The sequence below is a fragment of the Poromitra crassiceps genome, assembly GCF_964638095.1.
Source record: "Poromitra crassiceps genome assembly, chromosome: 18".
NCBI classification, from domain to species: domain Eukaryota; kingdom Metazoa; phylum Chordata; class Actinopteri; order Beryciformes; family Melamphaidae; genus Poromitra; species Poromitra crassiceps.
Genome location: NC_139636.1, coordinates 27,284,061 through 27,291,701, shown reverse-complemented (window position 1 = coordinate 27,291,701; position 7,641 = coordinate 27,284,061).

The window sequence follows — 7,641 nt, the reverse complement described above, 5'->3', positions numbered from 1 at the left end:
GCACGCACGGACGCACTCGCGCACACACACACATATACACATGTACTGTCAATGACACACACACACACACACACACACACAAACCATTTGTGACATTTTCACCCCCAGGGAGGGGGGGTGGGGGTGGGGGGTGGGGGGGACATTGCCGCCTAGCAATATGCTAAATAGCCAAACCGGTCAGAAGAATGAGTCATATGACGTAGAGACATGCGTGCCACATGTACTTGCTGGCTGTTGTCATGGAAATCAGTGCACAACATATTTCATTCATAATTAGTTACTGTAATACAGTACTATTACCAGGGCAATGTTGCATCCACTGAAAAAAGCACAATAATAAAGTAATAAAGTATAGTAGTCTATACACACCAAAAAACTATGATCTATAAAAATGAACGGCATCCAATGCTAATTGCATTTTTGTTCAACATTTAAGTTGAACAGCTATACGAGTGAATTAGTAGCATACTCAAGCACCTATGAAGAGTCAAAAACAATAATAGGAGCCAATATCACAAGCACAGGTAGCCTAATAACAGTGATGTCTGTCTCACTGGCTGTTTGGATTGCTGTGATAATCACTGCTGTTTTTCATGCTGGGGAAGGGGCAGGCTGACTTTTGAGTTAACTTGAGGCTCCATTCTTTTAGCTGAAAGAAGAAGCCTCAAATAGAGTTCATACATTTTGCTATTCCACTGATCTTTAACAGTTCAATCAACAGTCACCTCCCAGTAGAATCAGGAACCCTAACGTTTGATTTGAATCACCATGGAGCTAGTCTTCTGACAATGAATTGGTGACTGAATTCAAAGAGTCGTGGAATAAGCAATATCACACAAAAGGGGATTCTTTACTGATATTATCGCCACATCAGTCATGCAGTCAGGAACATGGTTAGCATTGCTGAAGAGGCAACATATAATAGCAAAATATACCTTTCAGGGTCATATTGTGATTATTCAGTGTTTCCTAATCAGAGTTTTTTAATCTAAGGTTTTCAAACTGATCAACATCCGAATCAATGTACTGGACTCTTACGTTCGCTAGAGGTCAAGGACATTATTATTATTAAGATTATTACTATGATGATGACGATGATTATTATTAGTATTGTTATTATCACTGTTATTTAAAAGTCCAAACTTCCAAACCTCCTTTAGATCTGATGTTGACTAATCCAAATGAAAAATACAGATCTTACACCAGTATCCAGCCATGTAGGCTAACACTCATTAACCTGAGACAGATCAACCCAACGCTGAGCTGTTTAAAGGTTTTCACATCTACTTTGTTTATTAGTGTGTGGGGCCGGGCGGGGACGACTTGCATGGTTCTGGTTCAAATATATCAGTTGACATTTGTTCGACAAAAAGACCTCTAACTTGTGTATAAACTGGTAAACATGCAGGCAGGAACACGCGTCTGTTCTTTGCGATAAATATTCAGTTGCTGATGACGGGACAAGATAACCAACGTGTCTTCAGAGGTTATCAGGGAGGCTGCCACATTTGGATATATTTTATCAGAGTTTATCTGTTATCTGTTTGGCGAGTGGCTACCACAGAAATCAAAACAGGTGAGATTTTCCTCCAGAATGAATCAAAATGAGATTGCACTTAGTGAAATCAATACATCTCTATGTAACCTTTTTGTATAAGGTAGAGACTGACGCTAAATTCCGCTGTGCTTTTAAATGTTAATAGAGCATTTTGTAAATGCTTTAAGTAGTAATGAGTGTTTATCTTCATAAAATGTCTGGCTTATTTGTATTAAACAAATGTCAATTATACTATACAAAACGGTGTCATCAACATCAATATCTTGCATTATATATCAATCAAATACATACACGAGGACCTAAAGGTTGAAAGACAGAGAATATGAGATTACCAACAACATCACATTCAATAAATGACATTTGTATACGCCTGCTGATTTTGCTGATAAAAGAACATGCTAGATTTCTTTGTTGGTAAATAAGTGAATGAAGTGCAGATACAAATAATATTTTATTCTATCACCTGCACTTGGTGATTGAATAAAATTCTAATGAATGAAATACCCTAGTGCCAACATCTCAGATTTATTCTATACCTTTTTGCCAATTATGCCTTTGAAGGTGGGACCTCTTTTGAAAGAGGCTTTTAGATTAATCATATTATCTGTAGGTTCTGAAACAAGAATGGTTCTTGACCTCCTCTTCCATAAGAATCCATTATCTTAAACTATCACAGTAATCCTGGCTTTGGGAGGGGAGAGAGGCAAGCAAGAATCAAGCCTAATAGATAGCAAATAAGATTAATCTATGATCTAAGTGCCGATTACACTTGGACCTGCCCTTGAACACTCAGGTGTAACCTTGAGATCTGCATCCACTCTTGGCCAGCAATTGGATTGAAAGTCCCTTAAGGGCCTGAGGTTGTGGAGGGGCACTTTGCCAAGACCTTACCCCCAACAGATCAAAGGCCAAGCAGCTTAACCCTTACAAAACCAAAGGTGTTAAATATCGAAGGTAATGGGTGGCTATAACAAATCTATCAAAACCATTTATTGCCGCACCTCTCGTCTCGTCATATTATCTAGGGCTGCATATAGCATGTTTGGATTCCATATCCAGTGGGGTGCAACTATAAATGAAAAATCATACAGCCTACTGGCCATTTTGTGGGATGGCTTTTTTGTATAGCGCAAAGCATATACCGTAAATTCCGGACTATAAGCCGCGGCTTTTTTCCCGTTTTTTGGCCCCTGCGGCTTATATAACGGTGCGTCTTATCTATGGATTTTTTCAGAAAAAAAAAAAAAAATACAAATAAAATCTCTCTTTTTTAGCACTCTTTCTAACTATAAATCCACTTCTGTTTTAATTTCCTCTCTTGCCCTCTTTTCACCACACCGCGGACACTGTGTGCACTGTAAAAATAAACAACGGTGGTGTTGTGTTATGTTGTTTTGTTGAAATGTTGTAATACGGTAAATGGGAGCTTCCTCAAACAGCCATCTCTTCCCGACAATCCCCTCTGTGCGTGACCACTTACATATGGTAATTACGGTAAGCAAACGGCCACTCGGGCAACAACTCCCTCCCCCGACTACCAGGAGAAAATCACAAACTTCGGCGAATTCACACAAAGGAAGATCAAGGAATATTCACAACAAGACGAGCAGTAGAAGCAACACTCTCACTTACCATGGGGAAGGTACGCAGAAATTCACACGAGGCAGCTTTCAAGTTGAAAGCAGTCAATCTCGCATTAAAAGAGAGCAGCCGCCGATCAAACAGAGCAGCCGCGCGTAACCTGGGCAAAAGGGACTGTCCGTCCGGGGGAGAACTACTGAACAACTCCCTCCCGACTATCAGGAGAAAATCACAAACTTCGGCGAATTCACACAAAGGAAGATCACGGAATATTATAGGAGTGTGAAAACATCCACAATTACCAACGGGTTCCAAAACGCTGGACTGCTGCGGGATGAAGAGGATGACGCCACGGGGACTGCCCCCTAGTCCGATACCTCACGAGTCCGATACCTCACGAGTCCGACACCTCATGGTTTTGGGTTAGGGTCTGGGGGAGGTTAGGTTTAGGCGTGGGGGTGGGAGAGGTTAGGTTTTGGGTTAGGGTCTGGGGGATGTTAGGTTTAGGCGTGGGGGTGGGAGAGGTTAGGTTTTGGGTTAGGGTCTGGGGGAAGTTAGCCTCTTTTTTCGGACTCGTGAGGTGTCGGACTCGTGAGGTATCGGACTCGTGCCATGGCACCTGAAGGAGAGAGGAGAGTGGTTGACGAAGCCACCCTGAACCTGTTCGTTTCCGACACTGAAGATGAGGACTTTGGTGGTTTCAGTACGCAGGAAGAAGAGGAAGACGAGGATTAGTGACTTGACTTCTCTGGTTACAGGTTTGCTGCACATATACGGTAGCCTATTGTTGTGTGATTTTGTCTGGGGATTAGTGACCTGACTTTTGTTTTGTTTTGTTGAAATGTTAATAAATGGGAGCTTCCCCAAACAGCGATCTCTTTCCCGACATTCCTCTCTGTGCACGAACCCTTTCATATGGTAATTAAACATCAAAACACCCGCGGCTTATAGTCCGGTGCGGCTTATAGAAGAAAAAAATAGTCAATTTTGGTCCCGCGGCTTATACACCGGTGCGTCTTATAGTCCGGAATTTACGGTACATGAATTGAAGTGCATTTAAATGCATATTAATATCCCTAATGATGTTTTGATACATGTTAAACATGGCTGCTTTGGTTTAGATTTTTTTTAATTATATTGACAATATAGTTAATACACATTTGTCTCAACTCTGAATAATTGTTCTCTGATGGACTGCGTGTTTAACATATGGAAATCAATACGTAGGTCTTTCACTCAAGGTTCAGATCCCTAACACGTACGAAGCTTAGACAAACACAGACTTGTGGATCGATGCTCCCCTCAGTTTGACTCTGAAGCTGACTATTTGATTAATCTGTCGGGGCAGCCAGGGAAGAGAGACCAGGCATACAACAGCTGATAGTTTCATGCCATTAGGATGGCTGGAGTAATGAAATTTCATTTAATTTGTCAGGGAGAGTGCTAATGTTAAAAAGCTTTTGGGTAATAAAAAAAAAGTCTTGAGAGATGTGAAGGAAAGCCTTAAGTAATTACTCTCCGTATCTCGGGTCCTCATGGTGGAATATTTACATTACTGTCATGGAGGTCCTGAGAGTAATTAAATTAGTGAGGTGGGTAAGCTCTTTATTCGCCGATTTTTCTACCCTTTTCCTGAAAGAAACGGCTAATATGTGGACAAAGCCACTTTTGGCTTCGTGATGGAATTGCTTTGTAGTCCGGCCACGGCATGCTGGCTTAGTGAATGACTGTTATTTTATAGCATATTAAGTGTATGCCACCTTTACCCTTTTGAACCAGAGTGTGTGCAGTATGCCAAACCTTTGACAATATCAAATACGCTTCAGTGAAACGATGAAGGCTTTCTAAGAGGCACTGGGCATGTGCGATTGAAGGCTCCAAATATCACACTGCATCGGCAAATGACAGGGAATTGTTGCCGTTGTGCTGCTGGGCAGCCGCTCCACTTTTGGCAAGTTGAGGATGTCAACTATACAGAAGTTGAGAAAATACTTAAAATGATGAAATAATGAATGATGTGTATCAGAGTGGGAAGACGGTTAAACACAATGCTATTCCAGTTTACCGTAAATTCCGGACTATAAGACGCACCGGTGTATAAGCCGCGGGACCAAAATTGACTATTTTTTTCTTCTATAAGCCGCACCGGACTATAAGCCGCGGGTGTTTTGATGTTTAATTACCATATGAAAGGGTTCGTGCACAGAGAGGAATGTCGGGAAAGAGATCGCTGTTTGGGGAAGCTCCCATTTATTAACATTTCAACAAAACAAAACAAAAGTCAGGTCACTAATCCCCAGACAAAATCACACAACAATAGGCTACCGTATATGTGCAGCAAACCTGTAACCAGAGAAGTCAAGTCACTAATCCTCGTCTTCCTCTTCTTCCTGCGTACTGAAACCACCAAAGTCCTCATCTTCAGTGTCGGAAACGAACAGGTTCAGGGTGGCTTCGTCAACCACTCTCCTCTCTCCTTCAGGTGCCATGGCACGAGTCCGATACCTCACGAGTCCGACACCTCACGAGTCCGAAAAAAGAGGCTAACTTCCCCCAGACCCTAACCCAAAACCTAACCTCTCCCACCCCCACGCCTAAACCTAACATCCCCCAGACCCTAACCCAAAACCTAACCTCTCCCACCCCCACGCCTAAACCTAACCTCCCCCAGACCCTAACCCAAAACCATGAGGTGTCGGACTCGTGAGGTATCGGACTCGTGAGGTATCGGACTAGGGGGCAGTCCCCGTGGCGTCATCCTCTTCATCCCGCAGCAGTCCAGCGTTTTGGAACCCGTTGGTAATTGTGGATGTTTTCACACTCCTATAATATTCCGTGATCTTCCTTTGTGTGAATTCGCCGAAGTTTGTGATTTTCTCCTGATAGTCGGGAGGGAGTTGTTCAGTAGTTCTCCCCCGGACGGACAGTCCCTTTTGCCCAGGTTACGCGCGGCTGCTCTGTTTGATCGGCGGCTGCTCTCTTTTAATGCGAGATTGACTGCTTTCAACTTGAAAGCTGCCTCGTGTGAATTTCTGCGTACCTTCCCCATGGTAAGTGAGAGTGTTGCTTCTACTGCTCGTCTTGTTGTGAATATTCCTTGATCTTCCTTTGTGTGAATTCGCCGAAGTTTGTGATTTTCTCCTGGTAGTCGGGGGAGGGAGTTGTTGCCCGAGTGGCCGTTTGCTTACCGTAATTACCATATGTAAGTGGTCACGCACAGAGGGGATTGTCGGGAAGAGATGGCTGTTTGAGGAAGCTCCCATTTACCGTATTACAACATTTCAACAAAACAACATAACACAACACCACCGTTGTTTATTTTTACAGTGCACACAGTGTCCGCGGTGTGGTGAAAAGAGGGCAAGAGAGGAAATTAAAACAGAAGTGGATTTATAGTTAGAAAGAGTGCTAAAAAAGAGAGATTTTATTTGTATTTTTTTTTTTTTTTCTGAAAAAATCCATAGATAAGACGCACCGTTATATAAGCCGCAGGGGCCAAAAAACGGGAAAAAAGCCGCGGCTTATAGTCCGGAATTTACGGTACATCCCAAGGGTACGGGCTCAATGATGGTGTTAAAAAAGGTCTTGAGAACAAAATAATCATAAATCCAGCAAGATGTGTGCTGCATCTGACATCTCTATCAGGGGATATCAGCATCCTTTCCCACTCCATTCCAGTCTTACCAAGACAGATGTGTGAAAGGGCCTGGAAATGTATCTGACCGCTGGCTTACTCTAATGAATAACTTCCACTTTAGGTCTTGCAATGTAAGCAGAAAATCCACCTTGCAGACGCTGGAGCGCCCGTCATGAATCTAACCCGACAGCCGACATAATATAAAGGCGACAACACTTGTATGACTTCCATTTTCTTTGCTTTCTATTGATTTTCAGTTAATAACGGAGGGAAATACTAAACGTCTGTGCTGAGTACCTAATAAATCCTGTCTGAGCTTTTTTATTGAGGCGAATTTAATAAAAGCAGTGGGCCTCGGCACGGGGATTTGTCTCTGTGAGAGCAGACAAAAAACAGGGATGAGTGGGGAAGGGTAAATCCAGATGCTAAACACTCATTCAAGTCCCATAACCATGGCCATTTATCCATCTATTTTATGTCCGCCTCTTTAACACAATCCCAACTGTTCACACGTTTATCTAAAAATAAAAATAAATACAAGTAAATTAATTAATTAAAAAAGACATTTACTCAGCGGTGAATTGTGGATTGTATTATTATTATTATTATTATTGGGTTTCTAATATTCTAGCATAGATATTTCTCATTTGAATGACGTCTGAAATGACGTCTGAGGGAGTTCATGCTAAGTGTAAAGGGGCATGCATGATTGTTACAAATGTATTCCTATCTAAGCACAAACAACAGAAATGTCTCTTCCAATTCCTGGAAGCCTAAGTGATAGGGGTTGTTATTAACAATAAGTAACTAATGACATGCTTGCGAACAGCAAGGAAGTGGTGAAAAACATTTACCCTTAGGGTGA